Below are 19487 nucleotides of genomic sequence, written 5' to 3'. Positions count from 1 at the left end.
TCATTGGGATCTCACAGCAAATTGTTGCTTGGGGCACAGAAAAAAGATAGGAATTGAGTGGATCATATGAGTGATTCTTGCAAGATTAATGTGATCCTTCACTACTGAAGCACCTGATAAATTACACTTAAGTCTTTCATCCCCATTAGTACTCACACTGTAGCAAAAAGAAAAAAAAACACCTCAATTTTTATTCCAATAAGCCTCAATTTCACATTTCCAAACTTATGGTTATCCAGACTACAACAAGCAAGTAGCATGTACATTTTCACGTGGAAGAAATATTCTTGCTAGGAAGCTTTCATAAATAGGTCCTGTAACGTCAAAACACTGTTTCGTGTTTCTGTCCATCAACATAAAATGGAATACCTAGTAGTTTCATGTTTTATAATATAACCAAAGTTGGTTTTATTTTGATATTACATTATTTTGACTTTTTTTCTTACTACTGATTATCTAAATAAGCTCCATTAACAAAGCACTCATACTGTGCTCAGCTCATGTACTTTACTACTTCTAATTCCATGAAGACTGAAATAGATCTTTTCAAAATTAACTGATTGTGCTTGGTCTATGGGTGTTTTAGTTCAAGCATAAAATGAAACCTTGAGAGGTTTTCAAATATATCTTCAAGTTGAACTAGAATCATCCATGTTGCTCCTCTCTAAAGTATCCAAAGAGTTCATTGTAAACAGGTTTTCTAAATATTTTCTCCTTAAACTCATAATTTATATACTGTGAGAATCAAAACATCTTACACTTAATCACTGCTCTTTCTCCTCATCTCTTCCAGTAAGAAATTAGTACCTTTACTACATTTTTTTTTCTCCAAAAGGAAAACTACTTGAGTGAACTGGCTTCCTTTCTCTTCTCCAGCTGCATTAGTTTTCACCTTGCTCTTTCTATTGACCCAAATATTGCCTGACAAGGATCAGTATCTCTCCAGAAAGCCAAGAACTGAGAAAAATCAGTTCAGCAGAGAAACTGAACCTGTCATTTGGGGAAAACTGTTAGAGGATCAAAGAAAACAGCTGACATGGTCAGACTCATAATGTCTTAAAAAAAAAACAAAAAACAAAAAACAAAAAACAGCTCTAGGCAACTATAGCATTAATCAGTCTGAATAGACAGCTTGTGTTTCCACATATGTATGTATACACATGATTCTGAAGTAATGCTTGCTACACAAAAACTTCCACTCAATGAGGAAAATGATTTTAAATTTGAAAAATGCCACAAGTTTGAAATGAAGCAATGTTGTAGAACCTAGATCCTGAAGTACTTCCTTCAGATTTGAGAGTATTCAATTCCCTTTTTCAGATAGAAATCAACTAATTTTCTGTTCATTCATTTTACATTAATTAGAAGAATTTATTCTAATTTCAATACAGGAAGAAGCTGAAATTATTATTCAGCCATGTTCACAAGGTGGGAGGGAAGCCCCTTTTTAGCTTACTGCAAGAAAAGGTGTTATTAATAAGGCTTGAGGTACAGAAAACAATGGAAGTATTTCACCTTCGCAATGAAACTTCAGCACTGCACAAGCCAGTAGTCATAAGATGGATTTAAGATGATTAAGATAACTCTTAGACCCAGTTTTAGAACCCAACCTACCAACTGCACTACCAAATGCCTCTTTCTTCCAAGGATTAAGTGCTTTAAAAGCCAGCATGTTCCAAATACAGTATTCTAGAACTCGAAAAGGAATCGAGACAACCCCCAAAGGTAGTTTTCTGTAGGCAAATTATTCTTACACTGCAACAGCGGATGATGTTAGAGATGCATAGCATCAAAATTATTACCCTGTGAAACTCCAACAACTTCAATGCTTGTAATTACAACAGATACTACTCCCATGGTAAAAGAAAATGATAGCAATGCATAACTCCACAAGCCAAGAACATGAAATGTTGAAATGAAGCAGGATAAACAATCACTCTCCAGCAACACATAAAGCATTCATTCTGTGATAGAAGATACAGCCAAATGAGACAAAATAAGGTCTCATAATTCATGGCTGGCTCATGAAAGGCTTCAGGTAAACTTGTAAAGAAGTAATAGTAAAAAGAAAATGGAATGATATGAATTGGGAATGGCAGCATCAGACAACAAAGAGTTGTTGATTTATAAGTAGATCCTACACAAGTTCTACAAATTGAGCAGAAACATAATACTACAAGGACCATGACACCTTGAAATAATTCTTCAGTTCTATAATCAAAGTAGCAACTGCAAGGACAAAGAACAGAAATTCTATATCAAAAGGCACTGGAAGCTGTTTCTCAATGGGAACATGGACTCTGGACAGCATCCATTAGCTCTGCCCCTGCAAAAGCACAACTGCACTGTGAGATCCATGTATGACAAGTCAAACAGCAGAGCGTGACTTGGTAATAAAACTGGTTCTGCCCAGTCATAAACTGTTAAGTTGATGCACTCCAACACAGCCATCATATCAGCAGATACAAACTAGATGAATATTATGATTATTTCAGAAAACACTACTCTGCCATGAGAGTAAACAAATCAGTATATATGAAACTCTTAACACACAAAAGCTATGCATTTTGTGTTTCTGCCTTGGCGAAAAAGCCCATAAGCAGGACTTCTCAAATGGGATGGTGTGAGAAAAACATAATACATAATCCAAGCCTCTTTGAAAACTCTCCATGAAACTTTGTTCCTTTTAAATGTCACAACGATAACAGCCTCTTCATTCATTTTGGATGCCAAAAGCAACTGTTTGCCCCACCCCGGACCACATAGCGCACCAGCTCACATGAAGACTTCAGACTCCCATCCGCACTATCTCAACTGATCCACCTCACCTCTCCCAACAGTTTGTGCATCTGAGCAGCACTGAATACACACTGTCTGCAGGCAAATCAATGCGCCTCCTCTTTCCCCAGTAAAGTAGAAAGTGTTTCTTCAGCCTCCACTGCCCCCTGTCCCAGCACAGCTAATTTTCCTTGGGTTAAGGACCAGTCATTCTGGGGGAAGAACTCAGTTAGAGATGTGTGGTGGAGTAGACGTTTTTAGTATGTGTAGACTCATCAACTCTCACAGTTATCACTGACATTGACCACCAGCATATTTTCCGGAGGATCTACTTTTTGAGTTTTTTTTTTTAAGCTCCAAGTACTTTTCCTGAAGTACTGCTTACAAGGCTTGTAGAGAACTGTGAAGCATTTTCAAGTAGTATGCTACAAATAACACTGTCATTCAGAAAGACTTTATAGGCATTGCTAGCCTCCTCAAACAGAGATTGACTGAGAACATTAAATCACTAAAATTCCAAGTTGATCCTTGACTTTAAAGTTCTTCTAGAACTGTTTTGAACACCTTTACACTTCTCTGAAGGTCTGTGTAGCACTGATCATCCTTGAAAATTCTTTATCTGCTGTAGTTCAACAATATTACCTGCATATTAACTAGTTTGTCAAATAGCAGGAGATAGTATTCTCCTGAAGCCATTAACAAAAAAAAAAAAAAGTTTTACACTACCTATCTTCTTGTTCCTTAGCAGAAGCTAAGAAGCCCCATTGCCCTGTCTGTTTGAGACACTACTGCTTTGCCAACAATAAAGTTCTAAGACTTTAAGGCAGAATAACTTGAAGAATCCATGAGTTTTGCAAAATTAAATAGAGAATTAGTCCTCAATATCTACTCTTCCAGAAGCATATAAAAAATAAGTCCACTTGGAACAATTAAGTCTACGCAAACACTCTACTTAGCTTTTACCTTCATCGTTTGCTAACACATAAGATGATCTAAGAAATAGTACCATTATATTCTAGCCTGCTCTCATTTTTTATGCAAAAAGCCAGACCCTCACAGAGAATAACACAGAAATAACACAGATTACCACAATGAATTGGGAGCTAACCTGCTGGTCAGAAGCCATAGTATTATTCTGATTAGATGCTGTAGTTCATATCAATGTAAGCCACCTTGGGCTTCCATTATTCTAAGAGATTTAGGGTGAGCTTCCTTTAATCTTAAATTAGATGCCTAAAATAGGTCATATACATCTCAATCTAGGTATACTTCTTTCAGTGGATTATACAGACAGCCCACGTGACTAGCTCAGGCACAGATATAAGAACTAGGAGAGATTAGTCTTCAAGAATCCTACAAACTCTCTCTGCAGGAGAGTCCAAGACACATCAGGCAACTTGTTTACATTGGGAAGCATTGAAACTGGTGAAAAATCATTTGAAATACTGAGTTATCACAGTTCTACACACCCTAAAGCAAGAATAATTAAAAAAGAAAAAATGGAGAAGGTAAACAGAACATCTATCAAAACAGAAAACTAAAGAAAAAACTTGCCTAGAGACACATTTCAAAGAACATGGTTTATTAAATATCATGAAATAAAACCTGAGAAAGTTTCACAGTCATCAGAGAGGCAAAACCATTTAAGCTAGAGGACCATATTAGCAGCAAAACAAATAAGAATAAACTGGCTTTGAATTTACCTTATCCAGAAATTAGAAGGCTTCTCATTAGGACATGAGTTCAGCTAGGGAACAACCAGTCTATAAAAGGGCAAAGAGCCCTACTAAGTTGGATGGACTATGACAGCCTTATGAAAGGGATTTATACAGAACAGCAGCTGTGATGGCAAGAGGAAAGGCAGAGTGACTCAGGAGGTCCCTTACATTCCTCTACTCCTAATTTAAGTATAGCAGAGGTCACATCGATCAGAGAACAAATAGCAGCATATTCATATAATTCAGGATTCAACTTCAAGTATCTCCTCTTTGTCCCCATCTCAATCTCTTCTACCTTCATCTGACTCTAAGCTCTTACTAACAGATAGACAAAGCAACTCTTGTTTTCTTTTAGTAAGTCACCTCCACCATGATACTGAAGAAAGAAAGAGCCTCCAATCTACCTTCTTTCTTTGTCACATAAAAGTTACGTACCAAAACAATTACACAGTTGAAAATAAGTTCAGTTCACTCCAGCTGTACTCTTATTTATGTGCTACATGACACTGTGCTTCAAAACTAAAGAATAACAGAAGTCAACTTGGTAAAATTTCCCTTTAGAAATGAAAATAAAAAAGAATATATTGCTCTACATCAACACGAAAACAAATTACAAAGCTAGGCAACCCATTCAATTGCTATTTATTAGGCACAATGAACTCTGCTGCTCGCTGTTATGAACCAGTAAGGAGCTGACTATCATGAAAAGACAATACCTACCTGAGCGTTACAAGTAAACACTCCTCTCCTTCAGTCAGACAACCAAGTGTAAGAATTAAGAAAGCAAACAAACAACACTTGTAAAGGAGGCACACGAAAATGAGCAGCGCTTGTGGAGGTGGCAGTGATACTCAGAAAAATGGATTGCTAAAGAAATTTTTAAGGGAGGCCTGTAAGAATTTGCTGAGAGTATATGTTAGCTAAATAGAATAAAAAGCACATGAAAGGTGCTCACATGTTTGTGAGCTTCCTTAAGAGTGGAAATACTTACAGAAAAGTTTTGTTAAGGAAAGTAAATGGAGGAACATTCACATGACAATATTTTTTTAAAAATAATAATGACACCCACAACAAAATTCAGACAAACATCACTTTGAGACACAAATTGTCAAACACAATGGGGCTAGCTCCAAGGAGGGCAGAGACATGCAACAGCTATGGCTGGAGGAAACCCATGTTTTGCAGAGATGTATGTGCAAGGGCTGCTGGTAACAGCAGGTAGAAGATGTGCTGTATGGCAAAGTGTGGTAATGTGCGTCAGAGCTGGTAGGGGCAGGGCAGAGTAGCGTGTGGTGTTACAGCAAGGGATGTTGAAAGTGGATGTGCTAATTATGTGGTGCAGTAAAGGGTGTATGAAAGTCCTATTTGGATTTGATTGAAGGAAAAGTTTATTCATACAGTTTTGTGGGGAAAAAAGGTTATCGCTTAATGAAGTAGGTAGTGATTGAGTCATATTCACTCACTTTCAGCATTTAACAGTGTTCTGGTGAAAAAGTGATTGTTTTCAATCACCAAAGAGGCATTTTATTTTATTTTTCCTGTTGAAGTCTTGGATGGAAAAGATGCAGCCATTCAATCTTCATTGCAGATGGAGCTTGAACTCAGTGCTCTTGTGAGAAATTGACTGAGGAGCTCATGGAGTTGCTGATGATGGAGGAGACAGAGTTGGTAGAGCAAGGGGAATGATATTTGCATAACCTTTCACCTGATAAAGCCTTAGAAAAGACTCCTAGGGCAAATAATTGAACAAGAAACTTCTGGAAGAGTGAAAAAAAAATGTAGGAGGAAAAACACTAAGTGATTTTATACAATCCCTTCACAGCTTGGAACTAGTCCAGAACTCAGTGAAGACTGCACTAACACCAGCGGTACCGCATTATGATAAATGAACATAATGTTTTAAAAGGGAAAGGACAAGTAAAGCATCTCCTCCAAAACATTTCTGATCACAGTGAGAAGGTATATAATGGCTACACTTTTTTTCTGGACAAATGATTTTTCCAAAATATATGCTATTTAAAGTCTTCTCAGAAGCTAAAAAGAATCATTGCTGCTCTTAACCAAGTTCTTCCCCACTAATTGCAACACAGCTGCTATTAGCCAATTCCCCTGGTCTCTCCAGCTCCCACAATGATTAGAAACTCTGATAATGTTTTTCATTTTGTTTCTTCTGTAGACAGAGGCAAAAGCATTTCCTTTCCAACAGCATGACACAGGCTACAGACAGCCTGACGCCAAAGCTCTCTGCAAATCAATATATTTAATGCATTTGAAGTCAGTAAAATCTCCCAGGCTAGTCCAAGGTTGCCTGAGGAAAAAGACAGCCAAAATGCTAGAGAGCTGCGTGTGGATATGGATTAAATATTCAGTTTGCTTCCTTAAGGATCTCTTGGTTTTAACAGAAACCCATTTAAGATTCACTGGATTGAAATTTAGAGAGGTGTGGGATTTTTTGTTTGTTTTCTCATAATGTTTTTGTGAGTATGGAGGAAAAATGAAAGAAGTGAGTAGAGTCAGATAATGCTCAGGCTTGGGTTGGCTGGAGGTATGTTTATATGCATAAGGACAAAAGAGGGGATAAATCCAAACGATTATGGGGACAAAAATATTCTCAATCCCATCACAACATTCTACTTTCTTCCGAGTTTATTGTATTCAATTGAATATCACTCCAGCCACTCTGGCCTTTTCACAGGCTTTCACCATTTACTTAAGATACTTCTCTTTTTCATTAATTCAGTCATTATCATTGCAAAGCCTCTTTCTTGCCCTCAATAAAGTGCTACTGCCTCTTAAACATGAAAGTCAGAGTAGATCACCAAAGTGCGGGAGTAAAAAATGTTCTCCTTCCATTTAGACTCAAACATTCCCCAGGGATTTCCATTCAATCCTCCATCCAGCACCACCATCACTCTCCATCCCAAACTGTATCTCTAGGAAAAAAATGGAACAAGCTCACTGAAACATGTGCCATGATTTTCAATCATATTTCACATCCATCAACTAACATGATTATATACTAGGCTAAAACTCTGTTATACCACAGTGCCATTTCTACCTTGCTGCCAATCTTCAAAAGCTGCTAAATAATAGTTCCCCAAGTTCACTATTTGCCTTGCAAAACATTATTTGTAAGCATTTTTATTGCTTACAAGGGGAAAAAAAGGAACATAATAAATTTCAGCTCTATGTACAACCTTGGGCTGCCAGAAACAGTGAATAAAATAACATTTCCACCTTAACTCAGTATTGACCTTTCTAATATTTTAGCAAGACTGAATGCATCAAAGCAGATGCAATGGGAGGTAAGCAAAGAGAGGTAGCTGTTTCTTGTGGGAAATAAGAAATTGAGTCTCTCTCAGTCATTTCTTTGTGTATGGATTAGGTGGTTAGAAAGGGAAATGTTGCCTTTTGGTTACATTGAAAGGTCTGGCTGTGAAGTTCCAGACCTCTTGTGCTGCTTTTTTGAATACTAGAAGTCCTGGTTATTCCCCTAATATTTACAAAGTCTTTACATTTTCTGTTTTCTACAAGTTTTAGTAGCCTGTGTAGGGTTTTTATTGAAAATTTGGAAGGTGAGAATCAGGGTATATCAGGCAATCATTGAATTTAACATCATTTATTTCTTGTTCTGAGTGTATTCTGTTAAAAATTTTCATTCTGGTGAATTATGGTGCTACTAGAAAGTGAGGTCTCTACCACAAATTCCAGAACAGCGACTCTAACAGCTCTTGGGAATGATGTTTTATTCATGGCAAATGGGAGCAGGTGGATTATATTGCCTGGGTTCAACACTGCAGGAGAGAATTAAAGGAACAGCTTCAGTGTCTCTTTTTTGATCACTGTTGTCATGTTTGAAGTGGCAGAAACCAGCTGTGGGCAATGCACTCTGGGAACAATTCTGCCTGGTGCCATGTCAGAGGCTTTGGGCAGTGGCGCAGCTCTCTGTGTGGCTCTGCTAACCAAGTCAAACTGCAGATTCACTGCTTCAGCCAGAAGCTTTACATACCACCTATCAAACTTCCTAAATAAATTAATGATCAAAAACATGATAATCCTCTTTCAGAAAAACTGTTCTCATGCAGGTCCTACAGCCTCTCATAGCTTGTGATGAAAAAGTTAAGCCTCAAAGCCAGTAAGCAATAAAAATTCATACATATATTCTCATCATAGTACTAAATATTCTCTGCATAGCCTCTTCAAACCAATTCTTCTTTCCTAGATGCTTGCCCCTACTATTCAGCAATGCAAAACAGAATATGTATATTTTAGAAAGCAAGGGCCATTTCCCTTGGGGCTACAGAAGACATCTTTAGCCCATGCTTTCTGAAAAAATAGCCATGATGTTGCATAAGAGCTGTGCGCTAAAAAGACAAAAAGATATATTACGAGATATATAAAGAAGACTATCTCAACAGGACTCTGTTCTGGGCAGCAAAGTTTTTGTTTTGAACTTGCATTCCCAGGGATCTCAGATCTAATTGTTGTATCCTGTGATACAGGTCTCAAACATTGTATGTGGTTTCCTGGTCTGTGAAACGCATATTCTATCTTATAAATTTAAATATGATATATGTAATACTGTGGCACGTAGAGTCGAACCAGTACTAAGCCTGGTGCATGATAAAAATAATATTCTGCATAAAAATTGTACTTTTTCATATGCCTATGGTGCGAGTAAAAATGCCACTATGGTCTATTGGCTTGTGGACAGGGGGCCAAGTTCTCCTCTGCTGCTTATTGGAATGGTTCAACATACTGACTTCAAATAACCTGTGCCATTTCATTCTGACAGAGTTTGACTCAAGAGTCTTGCTAATGCTTTTGATCATAAACACCAAAGGGCAGTAATTTTCAAGCTTAAAGGAATTAACACGCTCAGTTTCTATGGCTCAGAAAAAGCAAAAAATAAAATAAAACAGCAGTGTTCTCAAAATAAGCATGTAGATGGCAGTTCCAAAATACAAATTATTCACTCCTAAGCACATACAAGGCTAAATACTATGGATGGCAGGACATGGCAATGTTCTTTTTGAAGCTTCTCATGCAGAAGATAAATGCTGCACTCTTAAACTCTGACTCGCAGAAGGGAGCCCACTGAAATTACTAGGGCCACTACCACACTGTGATGTGCGCTACACCTGCCGTTCTCAATGCAAGACTAGAAATACAGCCAACACATCCTAAAGGGCAGCTGATGTTGCACTTACTTTTTGTACTCGTGGCAGAGAAAAATGAATTACACAGAGAGAACTTTATCATACAAGAGGTGCATAAAAAGGTACGACACAATACTGCTGTAGCCCTGGATTAGATTCACATGTTTAATTATTTTTCTGAAGGAGTGGTAATGAGCAACCATTACTCAGTTTAGCCAGATCCGAGGAAAGTTGTTACGAAGTGTTGAGGGCCCTCTGATCCAAATGGGGACTTCAATGACAGGGAGAAGGCCAGGCTGCCAATTAGAGTTCTGGTGATTGAGTAGAGAAAGAGGAACTTCTTATTTGGACTGCTAGATTTTCCTCTAGCTAAGAAAAACACAAAGCTTCATTGTGAATAAGCTCCCTCACTAAAACAAACACACATTTCTCAAAATGCAGCAGCCTCATCCCCAAACAATAATATTAAGAAAAGCAATACTGGAGTTAACACTTTTTATAACTTTCCAGAACACCATGTTCTTGCTGGTTACCTATCTTAAAATAATGTGGCAGGAAAAAAACAATCAACCAAACAAACAAAAAAGCAACCCAAAAGCTGAAAAATATTAGGATAATGAAAAACTTGACCAAAAAACAGACATTCTGCAAAAAGACAAAATAGATGTTCTTTCGTCTATGACCATTTCTCAAAAATACTCTTTCATTCTCTTTTTTATTCCTACTACAATTTGTAAAGCTCTCCTCAGAAGTTTCTACTGTAACAGTTGCAGAGCATAAAAATATTTTCTATGGGACAATGAATAGGAAGGAACACAATAATACTATCCAATGGTATGGAGATTCTAAATTACAACACCTTCAACAGAGCATAATCAAACTGTATTAAAAACTGTCATTGAGTATATCTACAAGCCATATGCAGGTTAAAGCAAGGTAACGTTTTTTTCCACTCAGGGTAACATTACTTGATGAAGTCAAAATGTGAGTGAATTCAAACTACCAAACAGAAATAAAACCCAAACTATTTCATCCTGCAATAGTCTGGAAAAGAACACCAGTTCTTGCGTGAAATGACTCCAAGAGGATAGTCTTAGTACTATATATTGATAGGAGAAGAAATCTTATTGCTTTAAGTGGGTTCTTCGTCGAGAGGAAATTTGAACCAGATAAAAAATTACTTGTCTGAATATGAAAACTATCAACAAGAAGATTACATTCAGTGGACACTGAATTTTATCTCTCACTACTTCTTTGTGAAGTCCCAGAAGTATTTCTACCTCAGCAACAAGGTGCTTATGTTACACTGAGCAACCACTGCAATCCTGACACAACGTTTAAGCCCCAAAGACTCAGATCTGCTCCGCATGCGCCTAACAAGGGTTAGGTGTGAGACAGATCTCACTCCCAGGCTCTCCTCAGCCTGAATTGGCATGGACACCCACTTTCCAGCAGAACTACAGGCTAGACTGGAAAACAGGAGTGGTGAATGGCCCATCAGTCTCACTGCAGCAGTTTCAGAACGAAGCTGTAAATAGCACACAGTTGGCTGAAAGCCTCATGAGAGGAGAGCACAGCCAGTGTCTGGGCAGCTTGATGAGTAAGGAAAGAGCCCTGGGTTTCTGGGCCAGCACTATGTCAAATGGGATTTGCAACAGGTGTGAGGCTTCAGGGCAGGTTCCCCACTTCAGAGTAGGTCATTCGCAGCAAGCTCCATGCTGGGAAGTCTCACTCTGCCCCCCTGAACCCTGTATCCTCATCAGCCTGCCTTCAACAGAAGTGTCCGTAGCCCAAAGATTACAGCATCCTTCTCAGGTATCTGTGTTTGACCCTCCCCAGGCTAGGCTAGCACAGACTCCCCAGGTTCGTGTTCCCCTTCCCGAGTAGTATGAGCATGAGCAGTGAGCTCCCAGGTAACCAACAGGCAGCAATGGCAACAGCCAAGCCTGGTGAGACCCTTCCAAAGACCCTGCTGTGGGGACCTACCTCTGGAGAAGGGTCCAGACTCTGTAGCTTGTAGGCACTGGGCTGTGTTCAGCCTTTGTTACGGGCTATTTCAAGGCAGGTTCTGCTGCATTTGCAGGTTTCCACCCAATCCTGGCATGTGCTACAGAGGCAGATTGTGTGTCTCAGCCCCATGTCTTTATTGAGCCTTCCTGGGACTGGCTGCTGAAGACACCTGTTTCAGTCCTAAATATGACAGCAGAGAAGCACAGAGACTACATCCTTCCCTTTGATCTTACACGTAAAGCATTTGTGGCCCAACACTGTAAATATTTCACAATTCTCCCACCAACTGCAATGGGAAGTGTATTGCATCTGCTATATTGTGATTTAACTCTCTGTACCTTGCAGCTGAGGACTGAAACATTCTCCTCGTGATAAATTTCCTTAGCATAAGATTACAGGCACTAACAACAATGAAGAAAAGAACAAACACTAGAAAAAAAGGAGTGCATTACTTAGACGAAATAATAGAAACCATAAATCACTGCAGTGACAGGATTAAATGTGAAACCTTTAATTATGCATTTAATCATTTACCAACTTGCTATTTTCCCTGCAGTAATGTTCATGAAGCTTCAATAAGTTTTCAGCATGAGGATGATTGTATTTTACACATTGATTTTAAACGCAATGCACACAGAGATGGTTTTAAGAATAAAATTAATACTAACTTTAATCTTCAGTTATGTTGACACCTTTACTGAACATCCTTATTGTTCTCAGTCATAGTGCCCCTCACTTAATGACATGACTGTGTCAATGCATGTCAATCCCATCTCCGCTATACAGATATTATATAAAATGAAATAGAACTAGGGAAATAAGTGGTGATTCAGAAAGTACACTGCAGTATTAAAACCACAGAGTGTAATTGCATTGCTGAAGAAGACACTGTGTTATTTATGAAGTACTGACGAACCTGTGCCCACAGGCTGTTTCTGCTCTACTGCTTTTTCCACAAGGAGGCAAGAAACTGCTGCTAGAGGAGAAAAATGACTCCTCAATCCCTGAACACTTTTTCCTGTGGATCCCAGTGTCCAACAGCAGAGAGTGGGACTGGTTTTGCTGGTGCCATTGGGTTCAGAATTAGCAAGGGAATAACTTGATTTCTGCAAAAATTATGCACATCAGCATAATCTTTCAGCACTCTCAGAGCAGTATTTACTGAAAACAAAATAAAACACAACAAAAATAATTAAAAAATTAAAAAAGGAAAAAAAAAGAAAATTACCCTTCTTCTAACTGGAGACTACGTCGAAGTCCAGACAGCTTTTATGCTTACACAGACCCCTTCAAAGAACACTCAGTATGAAAAAGCAGACTTTCTTCAAAGTCAAAACATTGCTTGTATGCTAAGAGAAACAGCCTAGTATTATACTAAACACATCATTGAGTAGCAATTGTAAAGGCACTATTATACTGCTGGATATTGTACTGCATATCAGGGAGCTGTTGGCAGGAAAATATCTGTCCTCTGGAGCACCTTTCATTTTGTTTTATTGTGTTGCAGGCTCTGGCAAATTGCCATAAGATTCCTAGGTGGGGTGGGCTGACACACAGCTGAATTCGTAATTCAGCAGCTCTACCTTTTCTTTAAAAGAAAAAACAAAAAAACAGTGTTCACTCAGTTTGTGTTATGGGGAAGATGAGTTCATTATACTCATTCAGCTTAGGCACAGAACACAGAAGCAGACAAGAACCTTGCCAGTGTGTAGGGTGGAAAGATAAGCAATACCTAACACAGTGGAGGTACATGCTCAGAGTGACTTTGGGCTATCTAATGGGGGAGTGCAACATTTTTATTATTGTTTTTTGTAGAGACACAAACCACTAGTTGGATGGCTCTGAGGTAATCTTCAGATTTGAGTTGGATTTTCTTCCATTTTAGTCATATGTTTGGATTTTCATCATCTTGTTGAAAAGTAAATTATCTGTAGACAGAACTCTTGAATATGTTGGATTGGCTTGCTATAAACAGAGGAAAGGGTCCAAACCCTGCTGAGGTCTGTACCGCAACAACATTTTGGAATAGGCAAACACAGAAAGAAAAAGGGATCATAAAATTAGGTTTTGGCTATCACATAAATAGACTTCTCAGCAAGGTAATTTTTCCATTTCATTTCATAAGCAAGAAAAAATTGCTTAAGGAAGGAATGGAACACATGTCTAAATCTACAGCAGTCTAACCATACCACGAACTAGGAAAAATGATTTTTACTACCTTCTTTTTTCTTTTGGATCTCTTTTTGAATCACAAGGAGCTTGGACAGATTCAGTAATAGTTATACATTCCTGTATCACCTACCCAATTTGAAAAGGGCCTTCATAGCACACATACATTAAAAGAAACATGACACAGAACTGTCTATTCTATTAAATCCATGCTCTAGGCCTAAACTGAAAATATAGGGGTTGTCTGTCTTCGTATTTCTGAACATATGTGAGGCTCCAGTGGGAAATTTTTACAATCTTTTTCTCAAAAACTACTGGAGAAAATATTTGAGGCAACTCTCTAAACAGCATTGCTTGCTGTGTATCTAATCCGAGTCTGAGACACAGAGACATCTACTCACCCTGCTAGCAAGACGATTTGTAGGTCTTTGGAGTTTTTCTTTCTTTCCTTTCTCTAGTCCACTTATGCATCAGGTGCCCTTAGAGATAAGGGACAGCCAAGTGACTTTATGTTTCTTGCCCTGGGTTTAAGACGGTTTCCTGTGACAGAGAGGATACAGAGACCAAATCAAGTGTATGAAGACATTCGAACAATCATTTCCAGTCATATCATAATTCAAGTCGTTCCTACCTCCTGCCTTCAAAAGTAGCTAATATAGACGAATAAGATGACCTAGAGAGTTTCTGAAAAAGCTGTCTGCAGGGATCATTGCTTAGAAAGTGCCAGAATCGTTTAAGCTGCCCTATTCAGTTGTGGAAAGATAATACATGTGAGGAGAGTTTCCAAAATTTTCCTGTATCTGATAGCAATCAGTTCTACTAGGTAATTGTGCACATTTCAAATGTGTTTTTCTTTCATCTATGTTAAATGTATCTATTCTTAAGTCTTTATCCAGCTGTTTGTGGTAATGGCCATGGTCCTGCCTGAAATATCTGTTCAATCCCATCATTCTCAGCATGCTCTCTTTCCTATATCTTTCCTAAACTATCCTTTCTACTTGCTTTTCACTTGACAAGGTCTTCCTTAAAGATTTTGTTTGTTTGTTTGTTTGTTTGTTTGTTTGTTTTTGTTTTTTGTTTTTTTTGAACCGCAGACTCCTCCACTTTTGGGATGAGCTGGTCAGACCTCAGTATATTTCATAATGGTGACCAAACACTTATGTTTCCTTCTTTTCTGCCATATAGCACTAAGGGATCTATGGGAGACCATTTAAGCATGATAATCTTCTGTGACACTTTTCTTCTCCATTTTCTTCAGAAAATTGGTGCATCTGGTAGAGAACTGGAAGAAGGGATGTTGAATTGTACAGATGAATCACATCTTCTACAACCACTTCACTGCCATGGGTCAAGTGGAGAAAAGCAAACATGCAACCACCACAAATATATTGCAGTTAAGAATTCTATTAAAAGTAGAAATAGGCAAACATCTAGCTTTGTCAGTTTCAGAGCTCCCCTGAACAATTTTCCAAATTGTCAACTGAATAGCCAGGAGAGCAATATAGTTTGAAAGAAGAGAAACCAACAAAGAATAAATTTTCATTGCCTCACAAAGCCTAAAATGCAAAGAACTTGTAACAGGGGCAACTTCAGAGGTAAAATTGCAAAATTCTCTTCAGAGATTTTTCTATTAAAGGTCACTAATATCAAAGTCTATTGCCTCACATTAGATCCATTATAAAGCTACTATAAATAAAGTCTCCTATATGGCACCTTGTCATTGATTCCTACTTCAGTGTACTCAGCACTGCAGACACAGGAAATTCTTAAAATAAACAGCAGAATTTGCTACTTACAGCACTTAAAAAGGAATCAGGACTTCTGTACTTTTACGATACTCATTGTAGTTGCTCATTCATCAAATTATTTTGTTACTGTTCAGATGAACACTACTATTATATCAAAATATAGTGTAGTTATGACAGCAGTAATTCACAGTTTACCCTCTGTTACACAAATCAAATGAAATCACTTTGCTGAATTATTTCTTAATATTAAAAATATGAAAATTTCCAAGCAGTAATGTTAGCTTTTATTGTTCTTTGAACTAGTTCAATAATTTCTATGATAATTAAAAATATAACAATACACCTTTCTTGGGTAAAACAGACCATACAACTGGAAAATGTAGTACATAATCTACCGAAGCTAATAGAGAACTCACAGTGATTGTTTGAAAGTTCTGGCTCCAAAGTAAAATTTCCAGAATAAGTAAAAATTCTTTACAAATTCCAAATAAATATTTTTTAAAAAAAATTAGTAAATTTACTCATATACAAATGCAAAAAAAAAAAAAGCAGAAATATTCATGTATATTTCAGAATACATTACTATGTTTTGCTTAAAAGATTTGGAAAGTGAAAATGGACATGGTAGGAAGATGATCTGAAAAATCAAAACATCATTTATATTGATTTTCTTGACAGCTCAACCTGAAACGTGTCTCCAGAAAACCAATACAGCGAAGAGGCCCAGATGAGTGAGCTGCTTGGAGAAGACTGCCTCTCTAGCACACATAAACCACCAAACAAATCACAGTAGAGGGACAGCACGGACAAACCAATTACAAAGAGGCAGGGAAGGTTACTTGGGAGCAGTGCATCACTGTTCTGGACATTTTAGGTGAAATTAGGGAAGTCAGACATCAGCTGGACTTGAAACTGGTGAGAGAGACACGGAGCAACAAGACAAGCTTCTAGGGGAACAATGGCAGCAAAAGGAAGACTGATAAACTGGTTTCTGGGAGAGGCTGGTGAATCTCCATTCTTGGAGATATTCCACACTCAACAAGGCCCTGACCAATCTGATCTAACTTTGCCTTTCTTAGACTAGGATGTCATTGATGGCCTCCAGAGATCCATTGTACCCAACAGGATTCTGTGATTCTGTGAAATGTTTAGTGTACCTGCTGTTGAATCCAGCCTTCACAAACATACTTGAAGGGAATGAGCTGGGGAGGTCTTATGGGGGCGTTTCATTTCTCCTGATCTTCCCCCAGTTGGAGAGATTCCTCTGTACCATGAGATGGCACTGGAGTGTAGGCACCATCATTTTTTCAGGCGCATGCTTCACCTGTCTCTCCCTCTCTGCCTCTTACCATTTACCCAAGAAAAAGCAACAATTTTGCACCATACATTCTTCAAGCCTGAGTAAGCAGCCTAATTATTCTGACAAAATACCATTGATTTAGAAATGTCTGAGCAAATGAAACTCTGGCTTGCTGACCTCATTGAGAAGGACAGTCAACCTTCTTTGGGAATTTCCAATTGTGTTACTTACATTGCTTGTTCCCTTCTTTTATTTCAGAGCCATTTGATACAATATAGCACAACTTCTGGCATTGCACACACACAGCTTCTTTTACAATCAGAGAACTTTGCTTAAAATGCAGACCTTCAGCTTCCTCTGATTTTAAAAACAACATATATGCACCTGAGGACAATACACGAATCAAGGAAACTGATATAAGAGATACAAAAATAAGTGGTGTGCTCAATTATGCGTCTGCTAACAGGGATTAAAAGCGAAGTAAACACATTTCATTGCTGTCTTCTTTTTACACCACAACTTCTAAGTGTTTCTAATGTCACTCTACAGAGTCATTTTCAAGAAAACTTTTTCTTTCTTCTGTCTTTTGAAGTTTAAGTATTTAGAGAATGGACAAATAACTTCCCCAGTGATCACTTATGTCATGGTAGACATGCAACAAAATAGAATCAAGATATGCATAATTATTATGTGCAGAAAGAAACTTCCCAGGCTATAAATGAACATTATTACTTATTTTGCTGTTCCCCCAGCAATGCTGAACACCAATGAATTGTGGATACAACAAATAACCAAAAATGGCTACTGAAAGAGGCATAATATTAAGTTCTTAACAGATAATAGCTACTGCTGTACACCCCTACCCTTTATGTTATGAACAGTATGTAAATTATATTTATGCAGAAGAAACCGGTATTTAAAACTCTTACATTTTCCACAAAAATAGATTTTATTACAGAAAGCAGTGCCTTCCCATAAGAGATTTACAATTGATTAAATAGGATGGCTTGTCCTAAAACACTTACATGATTGCATGCAAAGAAAACAGATGGTCTGTGTTACAGTAATTTGATTTCTTCCAGTAAACATTACTCATGATATAGAAAATGCTTACGTTGATCTCTTCCAGAATGATGAGTGTGCTTTGCTTCTCTCTTTAAATGAAGCCTGTAATTCTGTTCAAGAAATAGCACAGAAGCTCTGGTTTCCCAACAAATCAAATAAAATCAGGTAGTCTAATGCATCATCCCTCACTTAAGAGCCTGATAACTCAGAGATTCATTTTAACCTTCTACTCTCCCAAAAGTGCTTAGCATAATAGTATGATCTTTTCTCATTTACTTCTTTTGTAATGCCACTTCATACTCAGAAAAGAACACCACTTCTACCTTCATCTCTGCTTAAGAGACATATCATAGATCAAAATACAATATCTATTCTCTTCTGATCACATCCAGCATTCTTCTCCTTATACAGCTACATGTGTCTAAGAATGGAAAAAATCTTGCTGGTAGGTCTCCACCTACCCATCTCAAATTTATTTCCAATGATTAACTCAAACGAAGAGCACTGTTCAGGATACTACAGTTCTCAGATTTCCCTGAACAGATTCTTCTCAAGCTTTACGTTCTGAAACACTGATTCTGCCTTTATAATGCAGACAACCCTTACAAAATAGTCTAAATCCTTGAAGACCTTGGGTTCAAAGAGTGGGTGGGAACTCAGTTGTTTATTCCTACAGGGTATCAATTGGGGCTGATAAAGGGTACATGTCAACTCCCACCGATCTATCGCATGTGTGAGTACAGGTAGACCTCCTCAAGGCCACAAATTTAATCCTTAAGAGTACATCCTTAAATCCAGCCCTGATCTTTAAAGGGGCTTCACACAGAAAATGTTGTTCCATCATTTTCAAGTAATAATATTCCTGCTGGGATGTATCCCTATTTGTCATTATCTTGTCTCGTCTGATTACTGTCGCTTCACCTGACTGGCCCGGACTTAACCCGCCCAAATGAAGTAAGGGCACAATCCTATTAAACGCCTGCTGGGAACACCCTAAGCTGCTGCTCTTTTCGGTGGGAATTAAGGGTTCTCAGAACACTGTAACAGGTACTTGGATCCTTGAGAAACTGGACTCTTAATTAGATATTCTCTCATGACATAGTGTGATTATTTAATGTTCTGACAAGATACCTCAGCAAACACACAGGCCCTGAATTAACCATCCTAGAAGAGCTCTTTGCCAACTGTGATTCTGTGAAACCTTTGTCATGCTTGACCATGGAAGCAAATTGCATTTCACAGAGCATATGAAATGATTTACCCAATGAATTGGCTGAATTATATATAACATGAACTACCGGCCAGGCTTGTGATGTCCTGTTTTAAATAGCCATTCTTTCTTTGTCCCTTTCCTAATCCCTTGCACGTGCCCTCCTCCCCACCCTGCCACACACACATCTGACTGTCCTGCTTGCTGACAGTGCTCAGCAGTAGCAGCAGTCCTTGTGGCAACATGGGATGATTCAACCCGTAGCCCACATAAGTCAGATTCATACTGCCAGAGAAGTCCCTTATCATAAATTTTCCTTTCTTCTGCTTG

General features: G+C 38.1%; 1 protein-coding gene across 29 annotated transcripts in view; it reads right to left on the bottom strand.

Annotated features, from left to right (window-relative positions):
- The window catches only part of LOC110394552 (poly(rC)-binding protein 3-like), a 498677-nt gene that overhangs the window by 373896 nt on the left and 105294 nt on the right, over window positions 1-19487 (bottom strand). For 24 of the 29 annotated variants that reach the window (XM_021388493.1, XM_021388486.1, XM_021388487.1 and 21 more), the window contains exon 2: window positions 14236-14374. The exons of 1 other annotated variant lie outside the window; for it this stretch is intronic. The gene's annotated coding sequence lies outside the window, so the exon portion shown is untranslated. Of the gene's footprint in view, window positions 1-11641; window positions 11949-14235; window positions 14375-19487 lie in introns of those variants that run through there. 4 more of the 29 variants (XM_021388471.1, XM_021388477.1, XM_021388475.1 and 1 more) reach the window with 2 other exon arrangements.

Source organism: Numida meleagris, chromosome 2, assembly GCF_002078875.1.
Source record: "Numida meleagris isolate 19003 breed g44 Domestic line chromosome 2, NumMel1.0, whole genome shotgun sequence".
NCBI lineage: Eukaryota > Metazoa > Chordata > Aves > Galliformes > Numididae > Numida > Numida meleagris.
Note: the sequence above shows the minus strand (reverse complement) of the source record. Positions and strands in the feature narration are given on the sequence as shown.